General features: G+C 38.2%; 1 protein-coding gene and 1 long non-coding RNA gene across 7 annotated transcripts in view; one reads left to right on the forward strand and one right to left on the reverse strand.

The window, feature by feature from the left end:
- LOC138059808 (uncharacterized) overlaps window positions 1–6,340 on the reverse strand; it is a 24,259-nt gene extending 17,919 nt beyond the window's left edge. Inside the window, exon 1 of the long non-coding RNA XR_011134252.1 lies at window positions 6,174–6,340. This is a non-coding gene — a long non-coding RNA (uncharacterized lncRNA). The remainder of the gene's footprint in view (window positions 1–6,173) is intronic.
- LOC138059807 (noggin-like) overlaps window positions 1–12,695 on the forward strand; it is a 42,865-nt gene that overhangs the window by 18,027 nt on the left and 12,143 nt on the right. The window contains exon 1 of one of the 6 annotated variants that reach the window (XM_068905431.1): window positions 1,621–1,794. The exons of the other annotated variants lie outside the window; for them this stretch is intronic. The gene's annotated coding sequence lies outside the window, so the exon portion shown is untranslated. Of the gene's footprint in view, window positions 1–1,620; window positions 1,795–12,695 lie in introns of those variants that run through there. 6 annotated transcript variants of the gene reach the window in all.

Genomic DNA, 12,695 nt, shown 5'->3' on the forward strand with positions numbered 1-12,695 from the left:
GGATTTTCGGTAAAACTGAGCTTTAGTTGGGCGAAGGCATGCAAAGCCAGGTGGGTCAAAAAAGCAGATTTGCCATAAATACCGCTGAGTACCTTACTGATACAAGATTTGCTGAAGCCGCCACTAGCTCAGTAAAATTCGGTTTTACTGGAAATGGCTTTTTTAAGACGCTAAACTTCCTTAAGTTCTTCGCAATTGTTCACACTCTCTTCAATATGTCACTTGACATTGGACTCAAGGATTTCAACATACAGCAACAGAGAACGTTGACAAACAAGTTGTTTGTACTTGCATGATGTGCAAAAAGTCGTGACACAACGATGAAGACTTTGCAGATCAACAAGTTACTTAAGCCATTTATCAAGGTCAATACGTTGTTTTCAATTCAGATAGGAAATGCCATTTTTTAAGTACCCCAAGTTAATTGGTTAACTGAAAACGGTGCGTTACCGAGCAATGAGAGGAAGGGGGTGCATTTGTAGGGATTAGAGAGATTGGCCAGAGTCACATTGTGGCACTAAAGATTAGATTGATGTTTCATCTGTATTAGGTGTATTATAGGCCGGTGCAGAGAGATACTCTTGAAATTTTAGGATTTTTTTCACAGTGGAAAATACACAAAATGGAACTTTTGAGTATGCTGACAATTTCCGCTTCCGTTTGTGCTTTGCAACCTGGCCATCTAATGACTTCTAGTGTTTTCCGAAACCGGTTGGTCGGACTTATGGTTCAACATCTAACTGCTGACCAATTAACTTACATTTTTTTCGCATATCTTTTGCGCTTAGTTTTTTATTATAACGACCGTTTAAAGTTGGAGCTTAGGTTGATTTAGATCTCCTTGAATTGAAGTTATTTTGGACTATTCAGCCTGAAAAACCTTCTTGTTTTTTAATTGTGCATTGAACGGAGAACATTTTTATAGCCCTGGTAATCTTGCATCAGTAAAATCATCTTACTCGTCAGCATTAATTCGCCTTAATCTGCTAGAAATGACTGTTCTTCATATTTCATATTCTTTCAATACAACACCATTTTCTAACTGATCAAGCTGCTTGCAAACAGCTGCAATAAAACAGGACAACCGAATGCCTTAAAAACTCCTCAGTGGTGACCCAATTCCTTTCCAACACAGCTGTATATACAAGATACAACATGATATTCTGGTGGCTTATGACGTTAAACCTGGCAAACCTCCATGTTATACAGATTAGAGTGAGTTCTGCCAAAACAAAACTGAAAAGTGACAACTTTGATTCGAATCCTAGAATATTTTGTTACCAATGAAGGCTGTGCTGAAGATTTAGTCCATGGCTGTCAATGACAGATTAGCTATATAGTACTCAAATCATAATATTTCCGTGTATTGTTCCTGGAAGCTTGATGATCAATGCTAGTTGGAGAGCCTTTAACAATTTTATTTTCTTAACTATATCATGTTCCCATTTGATTTGATCGAAAACTGACTATAGCTACCGCAGAATTTCAGTGGCTTTTACCTTACGGCCCGAGCTAACGTGCAATGAAATCTTCGAAAAGTTCGGGGTTTAGTTTCTTCTAAAAGGTTTAATGGCACTTTGACTATCAAGTGCGCTTTTAAGGTAACAAAATAGGCGATGATCTCATATTTCGTAAAACTTGAAAACAAAAAACCTCCTTTCATGTGCAGTGCGCAACAGTATTCATTTCATAAAGGAGGGAGGTTTTAGGAGCTAAGCCGTAAGCAGGCTTCATGCCAGTCAAAGGAATTACCACAAATTTCTTCTTTGAGGATCCTTTACTCCACGAAAACAGGTCAGTTAACTAAAAAAAAAAAAGTATCGTATTTATGGTCCAGGGTTTCAATCATAAGTTTAGTGGTCAATCATTTATCGAACATACAGTCACCGCGGTTGGCCCTAATTGTCCATGACTTATGCTCAAGAACTCTCTTCAGCGGGGTGAACCCTAGAGCTGTTGGCAAGTGCAAAGGATACGAAAAAGTGTGTCGGTTAGATACTCATTGTACTCACAGCAACAACACTTGAGTATTAAGGAACCCTCCCTCGGTGTATCGGAATAACCACTGATCTCTTACCAATAACTCTTAGCCCTGATTTGAGAAAAGTTTTAAACTGCGTGCACCCCGCTGAAACGAAAGTACACCGCTGAGTTTATTTCCTCGACGAAAGTACGTGTTGTGTGGATCGAGTATAAGGAGTAAATGTCTTCGCTTTTTTTTTTTTTTTTGCTTACCCTTAACCAGTCCCACCCTCGGACATGAAAAGAGCCTCCATGATAAGGCAATTATGGCCATGAGAACTCTTGGCTTCATCCAAATTACTTGAGGAATCCTGTTATTCTTATTTTTTCCGAGGGGTCCCGTATTTACTTTTGCTTTCGAGAAAACCCGCTGCGCTGAAAGGTGACGATGAACTAACTTCGTCAAATTTTTCCCATATGGCTAACCTCTTTAAAATGCATTACTTTCACGTAACTTGAAGGCATCTGTTGCATAATAACTTCGAAAACGTGCATATTTTTTCAATAAAATAATGAAAAAAAAAATCATGAAGCATGATGGAGTCAAACCAAGATATCGCCTGGATGATCGCTTGAGTCGGCAAACGACGTCCCAATTTAAATGTCACTGTGGTCAGCTTTTTATGGCTATCGCTCCTTCCTCGCCGCGAACCCCAACTATTTAAACCCATTTTTTGCCATTTTAAGACATTCTTATAAAAGAAAGGATCGTCAGACTGAGGTGTTGTCTAGCAAGAAGCACGAGTGCACGTGCCACATATGAAATTTAATGCATCACAAAAGTGGCTAGGGCAGAACTATAATAAACTGATAAGACTTCGAAAGAAAGAACTGTGTTGGTTTCAGTTGTACACATTCCATTGAAAACTGGCTTTACATTAATTACTTAGGAATTTGCATCGCTGAGCACTTTCATTGGGAGGTGGAGGAGATACAAAATGTAAATATCTGTAAAAAGCAGAAAAACACTGAATATATATCTATATATTGGAATTCTTAGCAAACTAAGATGTTACTTGAACTTTAAAATCATGCGCTGGCAGTGGAAGCAAATGTATCCATGCTCCGAACATTTAATAACGTGATGTGGCAGTGTGGCTGTAGGTTTCGCCAATAATACATTAAGTGTGTATCCGTGCGAATCTGAAGTAAATATCATTTCCTGTAAGCTTATTCTTTGCATATGCCACTGAGGAGAGAGTGCATGCAGCAAAATACGCTGTTGAAAACCATTTGCAATTCTTTAACAAGATGCGCGGCTATACACATAGGATTAGGAATAATACTGATAGCATCTGGCCCAATGTTTTTACTGTTGTTCAGATCCATTATGTGATGAACAAATACATATAATACATTGGATTTGGTGATAATCTCGTTTTTGGGCCAAGAATATATATACCAGTCTTGGCAAGTGCTTGAAAACTGGTTCGCCGTGAAGATTCAGCCTTCTAAGTTAAAATATCTGCCCTTGCGCGCTGAGTTACTGAGTTACATCATCGAGATTAAATGTTAAAATTATTTAAATCTATAAATTACCTTTGATACTGCAGGACAAACTAAATTGTTCAAAGCTTGTTTTCTCAGCAGTTAAGTTTTCGTCAAATTAATCTGAATCTTTCCCGTGCCGCCTGCCTCTTAACTGTAGTAAGATTTTGCTATTTCCAGTCGGCAACAGGAAGCATATATCTTAATTCCTTTGTGGATTTTCTACATCCTCATTGATCTCCTCTTCAACCTCATAAACTGTGTGTAAATTTTGTCTGACATTGTAAAGAAATCACTGAAGAACCAAAGGAAGGAACGTTATGAAAAGAAAGAAAGAAGGAATCGAAAGGAGGCAAATCGAGAACTCGCCGATGATCAGGGTAGTCGGTTGCTTTCATTACTATTTCGGCGAAGGAATGTAACGTTGCAATTCGCGGGACGAAGCTGTTATGATCAATGGATCAGTGAAGTATAGACGGTCCCTACACGGCGACCCATTTTTTGCCATCTTACAATAAGGCATTCTTACGAAAAAGAGGATCGTCAAACTGAGGTGTAGTCCGTCTAGCAACAATCACTAGTGCATGTACCACATAAGAAATTTAACGCATCACAAACGTGGCTAGGGCAGACTTGAACTATAATGAACCAATCTCCAATTTTCACTAGCTAGTTGCAAACCCATATACAATTGAAACGAAGTCAGTGTAGTTTTCGTCACTGACGATAATCTGTATCACTATGAATTTGTTAACGATGAAACAACAACAATGATATTGAATGTAAGGAGAAATGTGGATTCGGAAAAATATCCTAGATCCCATCTGGGACTCGGATATTTTTCCGAGTCTACATTTCTCCTTACATTCAATATCACTATGAATTTGTTACGAATTAGTACCTATAAGAATTTCGCTTTGTAAGTTCTCTATTGCCTTCATTAAGACTTCGAAAGAAAGAACTGTGTTGGTGCATTTGTACACATTTGTTTTATCATGAAGACCTTGCCGAGAACATGAAAATTCGCTTTACTTAGGAATTTGCATCGCTGAGCACTTTCATTGGGAGGTGGTGGAGATACAAAATACAAATATCGATAAAAAGCAGAAAAAACACTGAATATATTGGAATTCTTACCAAACTAAGATGTTACTTGAACTTTAAAATCATGCACTCGTAGTGGCGTAGTGGCAGCAAATATGTCCATGCTCCGAACATTTAATAACGTGTGGCCCTATGGCCGCTGTAGGTTGCCGACAACACACTAAGTGCTTGTATCCGCTCGAATCCGCCCTGAAGTAAATATCATTCCTGTAAGTTTATTCTTTGCATTTGCCAATGAGGAGAAAGTGCATGCAGCAAATTATGCTGTTGGAAACCTTTTGCAGTTCTTTAGCAAACTACGGCTATACACATAGGATTAGGTATAATACTGATAGCATCTGGCCCGATGTTTTTACTGTTGTTGAGATCCATTATGTGATGAACAAGTGATATATATCATGAATACATTGGATTTGGTGATAATCTCGTTTTTGGGCCAAGAATATATATACCAGTCTTGGCTAGTGTTCCAAAATCGGTTCGCCGTGAAGATATATTCAGTCTTCGAAGTTGAAATATGTGCCCTTTGCGGGCTGAATTACATAGTCGATTTTAAATCAGTTAAATCTAAAAGTTACCTTTGATATTGCAAAGCAAACTTAATTCTTCAAAGCTTCTTTTCTCAGCACGTTTGTTTTCGTCGAATTAATCTGAATATTTAGTGTGCCACCTGCCTCTTAACTGTAGTAAGATTTTGCTATTTCCAGTCGGCAACAGGAAGCATATATCTTAATTCCTTTGTGGATTACTGAACTTGTTTTTTCTACATCCTTCATCTCCTCTTCAACCTTATAAATTGTTTGTATATTGTATCTGACTTTGTAAAGAAATCAAGAAACAAAACCAGGAAGGAACTTTATGAAAGAAAAGGAAGAAAGAACAGCAAGGAGGCGCCGGAATGGAGACCTCACCAATGATCTGGGTACTTGGTGACTTTCATTACTATTTCGGCGAAGGAATGCAACGTTGCAATTCGCGGGACGAGGTTGTTTACATTAATGGATCAGTGAAGTAGACGGTCCCTACACGGCGAACCATTTTTTCAGTGCCATTTTACAATTAGACATTCTTACGAAAGAAAGGATCGTCAGACTGAGATGTACGTCTAGCAACAATCACCAGTGCACGCGGCACATGCATACGAAATTTAATTTATCACAAAACGAGTGGCTAGGGCAGAGCCGTATCATTAATGAACCAGTCTCCAATGTTCAAGCTAGTTGCAAACTCATATACAATTAAAACAAACTCAGTGTAACGATTTCTTCATGCACTGACGATAATCTACATCACTATGAATTTGTCTATTGCCGCATTCATTAACTCGGACTTCGAAAGAAAGACCTGTGTCAAGTTAGTTTCAGTTGTACAAGTTCTTTTTATCACGAAGACCTTAATTGCCGAGAAAAAGAACTGGCTTTACATTAACTGAATGACATTAATTACCGTGACCTAGGATTTTGAATCGCTGAGCACTTTCATTGGCATGTGGAGATGCAACATGTAAATATCTATCAAGAGCAGAGAAAAAATATGGATATAAATATTGGAATTCTTACCAAACTGTAAGACGTTACTTGAACTTTAAAATCATGTGCTGGCAGCAAATATATGATGCTCCGATATTTAATAACGTGTGGCCTTCTGGCTGTAGGTTTCGCCACGAGAGAGTACATGAAGCAAAAGACGATGATGGAAACCTCTTGCAATTCCTTGGCAAGATGCGGCTATACACATAGGACTACGAAAAATACTGATAGCATCTGACCCGATGTTTTAATTGTTGTCCAGATCAATTATGTGATGAGGAAATGATATATATAATACATTGGATTTGGTGATAATCTCGTTTTTGGGCCAAGAATATATATACCAGTCTTGGCAAGTGTTCCAAAATCAGTTCGCCGTGAGGATTCGGCCTTCGAAGGTCACGTTAAATATCTTCCCTTGAGGGCTGAATTACATGGACGACTTTAAATCAGTTAAATCTAAAATTTACCCTTGATACTATGAAACAAACCTAATTCTTCAAAGCTTCTTTTCTTGGCACGTTAGTTTTCGTCAAATTAATCTGAGTATTTAGTGTACCGCCTGCCTCTTAGCTGCAGTAAGATTTTGCTATTTCCAGTCGGCAACAGGAAGCATATAGTCTTAATTCCTTTGTGGATTACTAAACTTGTTTTTTTTACCGATCCTTCATCTCCTCTTCAACCGTACAAATTGTTTGTATGTTGTATCTGACTTTGTAAAGAAATCAAGAAACAAAACCAGGAAGGAACTTTATGAAAGAAAAGGAAGAAAGAACAGCAAGGAGGCGCCGGAATGGAGACCTCACCAATGATCTGGGTACTTGGTGACTTTCATTACTATTTCGGCGAAGGAATGCAACGTTGCAATTCGCGGGACGAGGTTGTTTACATTAATGGATCAGTGAAGTAGACGGTCCCTACACGGCGAACCATTTTTTCAGTGCCATTTTACAATTAGACATTCTTACGAAAGAAAGGATCGTCAGACTGAGATGTACGTCTAGCAACAATCACCAGTGCACGCGGCACATGCATACGAAATTTAATTTATCACAAAACGAGTGGCTAGGGCAGAACCGTATAATGAGCCAATCTCCAATGTTCAAGCTAGTTGCAAGCACATATACAATTGAAACGAACTCAGTGTAATGATTTCTTCATGCACTGACGATAATCTACATCACTATGAATTTGTCTATTGCCGCATTCATTAACTCGGACTTCGAAAGAAAGACCTGTGTCAAGTTAGTTTCAGTTGTACACATTCTTTTTATCACGAAGACCTTAATTGCCGAGAAAAAGAACTTGTCTTTACATTAATGACATTAATTACCGTGACCTAGGATTTTGAATCGCTGAGCACTTTCATTGGGATGTGGAGATGTAACATGTAAATATCTATCAAGAGCAGAGAAACAATAGAGATATAAATATTGGAATTCTTACCAAACTGTAAGACGTTACTTGAACTTTAAAATCATGTGCTGGCAGCAAATATATGATACTCCGATATTTAATAACGTGTGGCCTTCTGGCTGTAGGTTTCGCCAATAACACATGAAGTGAGTGTATCCGTACGAAGCTGAAGTGAATATCATTTCCTCAGTAATCTTATTCTTTACATATGCCAGAGAGAGTACATGAAGCAAAAGACGATGATGGAAACCTCTTGCAATTCCTTGGCAAGATGCGGCCGCGTATACACATAGGACTACGAAAAATACTGATAGTCTGACCCGATGTTTCAATTGTTGTCCAGATCAGTTATGTGATGAGGAAATGATATATATAATACATTGGATTTGGTGATAATCTCGTTTTTGGGCCAAGAATATATATACCAGTCTTGGCAAGTGTTCCAAAATCAGTTCGCCTTGAGGATTCGGCCTTCGAAGGTCACGTAAAAATTCTGCCCTTGAGGGCTGAATTACATGGGCGACTTTAAATCAGTTAAATCTAAAAATTACCCTTGATACTATAAAACAAACTTAATTCTTCAATGCTTCTTTTCTTGGCACGTTAGTTTTCGTCAAATTAATCTGAATATTTAGTGTACCGCCTGCCTCTTAACCGCAGTAAGATTTTGCTATTTCCAGTCGGCAACAGGAAGCATATATCTTAATTCCTTTGTGGATTACTGCATGAACTTGTTTTTTCTACATCCTTCATTTCCTCTTTAACCTTATAAATTCAGTGTGTGTGTACTGTATCTGAAACTCTAAAGAAATCAAGAAACAAAGCCGGGAAGGAACTTTATGAAAGAAAAAAAAGAAAGAATAGAAAGCAGGCGAATGGAGACCTTGCACATGATCTGGGTAGTCGGTGGCTTTCATTATACTATTTCGGCGAAGGAATGCAACGTTGTAATTCCCGGGACGAAGTTGTTTACATCTATGGATCAGTGAAGTAGATGGTCCCTACAAGACGCTCCAAGTTTTCCTTTGCAGTTTAATTAAAGAACTTTATAGTGTGGGCGTTCAGTGTTCTCTCCTAAAGTGGCTGGCAAAAATGAAGCAGATAAACGCCCAGCCGCCAACTATTTTGCCTGTTAAAAAATAAGCGCTTCAGGCTACGATCTTACGAGCAAAAGTGATTGACATGGTACTTGATACCGAATGTTGCAGGCTCTTTGACCTTCCAATCTCTACCTTATGTTCAAAGCTTAATAAGATCCCAGCTCGTGGGTAGCAACCATCTTTAATTTATTATATTCCCTGTCTTTAACTCAAATTAGCCAGAAAACTTACGCCGTAAGAACTTAATAAGGTCTTTCTAGTACTAACCTTGAGGTCTTTCTCTTCCCGGCCTCTGCAAAAACTGAAGACAAATTGTGGCCGGGATACTACCGTCACTGAGTCCACCATCGTCGGGTAATTCTTGGTCCCCGGCTAGAATTAGTTTGCTTTCGGTGTTAAAAGTGACGGCCACAGAACACTACTCAAAATTGTTATGGTGCTTAGTCGGAAATGATGAAGGCAAACAGAACGTTGACGAAAATTTAATTTTAAACTTTTTTAGGTCAGATTCAACACTGTGATTTTACTGATTTTAAAAAGCATCTATTGTTCGGTAATCTAAAAACATACTCTAACTGTGCAAGATGTATTTTAGCAGTGAAAAAGGACATTATTATAAAAAGTGTTTCCTTATTTTCAAATCCTTGACATCTTAAATTTATATAAACTGGTGGATGAAATCTAAATTTCGGTCGCGTTTTTACGAATAGATCGTTGCTAAGGAACTCTGTCAATGGATCTAAAGTGCCCGGCATCTTGAACTGATTTGAAAGGGGCGGCTTAATGACGGCTGGGAGCGCTTTCTGTCGTACATTGAAGAGACCTTGAGATTGACCGGCGAAAATTGGCGGCTATTTTCCTCTTTTAATTTAGTGCAGCAACCGCGCATGGTTTTTTCCTGCAATAGGAAACTATGCGTATCTCATGTCTCAGACAAAAGTGTTATTGGCTGATCTATGTGCATAACAATGCTCAAGTGTATTAAGGCTTCACCAACCTAATTATTATGCATATTTTTATTTGAAGAAAAGCATTTGTCCAATGTCCATGAAACTTAGCAGAAAGTTTGTTATCGGTGTTGTCATTGATTTGCCAAAATATTTTGCATTTTGGTCACGAGACCCTAAAACAACTTATAATGTGAGTTTTCCGCTGAAGGATTAGTTCTAAAAATAGAAAGATAGGGTTCACACAAGGTTATAATGCATTGGGAGGCTCCTGGTCATGGGCTCCTTTCTTAACATGTGGACATAATTAAAAGACGGCATGACAAAGACTTTAGAAGGGGTCATCGAATAATCAAGAAACAAGATTGATATAATGTCGCTGAATGTTCCCCATTTTTGAGTAAAAAATATAACTCTTATAAGTCGATTTCGGCTCACGTAACAAGAATGTGATACGGAACATTTTGGAAAAAATATCACCATACAGATAACTGACTGACTGCCAAGTTTCATAGACCTTGGACAAATGCTTTCCCTCCAAATAAAAATATGCATAACAATTAGGCTGGTCTAACCTACACTTGAGTGGTTTTGGAACGCTTTAGAGGAAAACGGAAACTTATCGGCAGTGAGCCGAATGTGCTTGGCGGTTTTGTCTCTCTTGTTAGTGTTTTCAGTGGAATTGTTTTTCCTTAAAACGAATTAAGTTTATTTAGTCCAACGATAAAATTAGAAACAAAAAATATCAATCAAGTTTATTTAGTCCAACTACAAAATTAGAAACAAAAAATATCAATCAAATAAAATATAGTTAAATTTTTGAGGCCGAGCAAACAATATCGATGTTAGATTAAATCAAGAGGATTAACATGAGTAGGCCATTTCCGAGTTCATGTCTGCCTTCTCTTCAAAGCGAGTCTAAGTACGAAGTTTTTCTTATGAAAATTAGTTTTCATTCATATGTAAAGTAAAACTAATTACCATAAAAATAAAAATTAAACTTCGCACTTAGACTCGCTTTGAAGAGGAGGCAGACATGGAAATGCATGGCCTATTTCAATGAACATAAGCAAGACAATTTTTTCCAACCCTCTCCCCCTCAGGAGTTCTTCAAGGGTACTCCATGGGCCCTACTCCACCCAATCTTGGGCCAACGCCAACGCCGTAGTGATGTTGCCAAGAACATCTTCAAGTAAAGGCATAAAACAAAAGATTGATATTTTGTGCATTTTCTTTGCCGTACCGTTCCATGCTCAATTCTAGTCCGCTAGATATAGGTCTAGCTAGCCACTCATTAGCTACGTCACTCACAATTGCACAACGTGAATGAATCGAAATGGAGAAATCGCCAAAATGACTTACCTTATGCTAATCCGGCAATGGAACCACATAGCGCAAAAATTAAAAATTATAAGCGATGTTTTCGTTGATGTTGCTTACGGCTCTCTATTTAAAGGAGAGAAAAGAGATGGTCACGTGACAGTTGCAACTAAAACTGAAACATTCATCAATAATTGTAAGTCAGTGGTCAACATGGGAAAATTATACTTGCATCACCTTAGATAAATTACAAGAGGGAGCACATGATTGGTCTTTCTTTGTAAAAGCAAAATTCTGTTCTTGAAGATGTCCTCCGGACAACTGTTTTTGTGTGACTTTTTGAGAAGCTGAAACTTAGCCCTCGATGCCTTTTTGCATCTAACTCAGCGCCAGTGTTTGTTTAATTGCCTTCCTACTGAGAATCTGGGGAAAGAACAGGTGGCTTGTGATAATGAGCACAATAACTCTTCAGTCGCAATTTTAACTGGAGTGGAAAACTGATGACAAACAGTTCTCTCCTAAAGCAACTTGAGTGGCGCTTGCGTCTGTGTGGGGTCCATGAGAGTCAATCCATGGACTACAGCCGGATGTAGTAATCGCTCAAAACTCATTCATCTAGTCACCATGGTTCACATCAGTGTTATCACTAGTTTTGCTATCATAGTTTAGTTTGACTTAGGGATGCTAGGGAGTGAATGGCGTAGGAAAGTCTGAAGGAAAATACTGCCACCGTTTCCTTTTTCTATTACGAGGGAATGGATTCACAAGCCGCTTTACGATGGACTTTTAGGCGTGATTAATCGAGTTTTTTCTTTTATCTGATTCTGCCATCAGTTCTGAATGATAAGCACTCTTTAATTTTCAGTGGAAGTTACAAGGTCTCACGAACCTAAACAAATTGAATGACCAAAGTTTAACCTTTCCCACTCTATTAAGTGAACATGTAGCAGTCCGTGTTAACCATATGATGTGATGATACCAATAATTTTATACATAAGCGGTCGGCAGCTGAATCAAGAAATTTTTCGTTCAGTTGTTATCTACTGTCTCAGATTTCAAGAAAAATATAAATTCGATATTTGTGGACACTTAAAGACCCCTTAATAGGAACAAAAACAGTAAGCTCTCACAAAGTATCATGTACACAAACAATTGAAAACCAAATCATTAAACGCCTGAAAGAAATCGGACTGATTCTGGCCGGAGAGAAAAAAAAACGCTTATAAGCTTGCAAATTCGTCTACATGTTGTGTCCAGTAATAACGACGGTTTACTGCGTGAAAATGTTATCTTGTAAGTAAACCTCTGTTATCATGAGCTGCATCATAGTTTGATAAATTCAACTAACAAATCATCAGGAGACCTGTATCATAACGCTTTAACGCCATTTTATGGACTCATAAAAATAATTGTGGTTTTAATTTTTAAAATATCCCGGTCGAAGTTGCAATCAGTTGCTCGTATTCCGCCGTTTTCTTTACCGTGCAGACTCGCTTCTAAGTGGTAGATACATCCTTTATTTTCTTTTATACCTCTTCAGAGCATAAAACCGGAAACGTTTCATCCATCTTGCAAACAATGATTTTGATCATCACTTTATGAGGAATAGCATGATGGACTGGTATTTTGTTAGAAAACAACATCAAAGCTGATAACCGTTGAAAGTGCAAAGTGCAGACGGTGGTCAGATACTTGGCGCGAATACATGCCAAGAATAAGGCCTTTATGCTTCGCTAGACTCTAGGAAGTATTGATTTCTCGCACTCGAA

Source organism: Montipora capricornis, chromosome 8, assembly GCF_036669925.1.
Source record: "Montipora capricornis isolate CH-2021 chromosome 8, ASM3666992v2, whole genome shotgun sequence".
NCBI lineage: Eukaryota > Metazoa > Cnidaria > Anthozoa > Scleractinia > Acroporidae > Montipora > Montipora capricornis.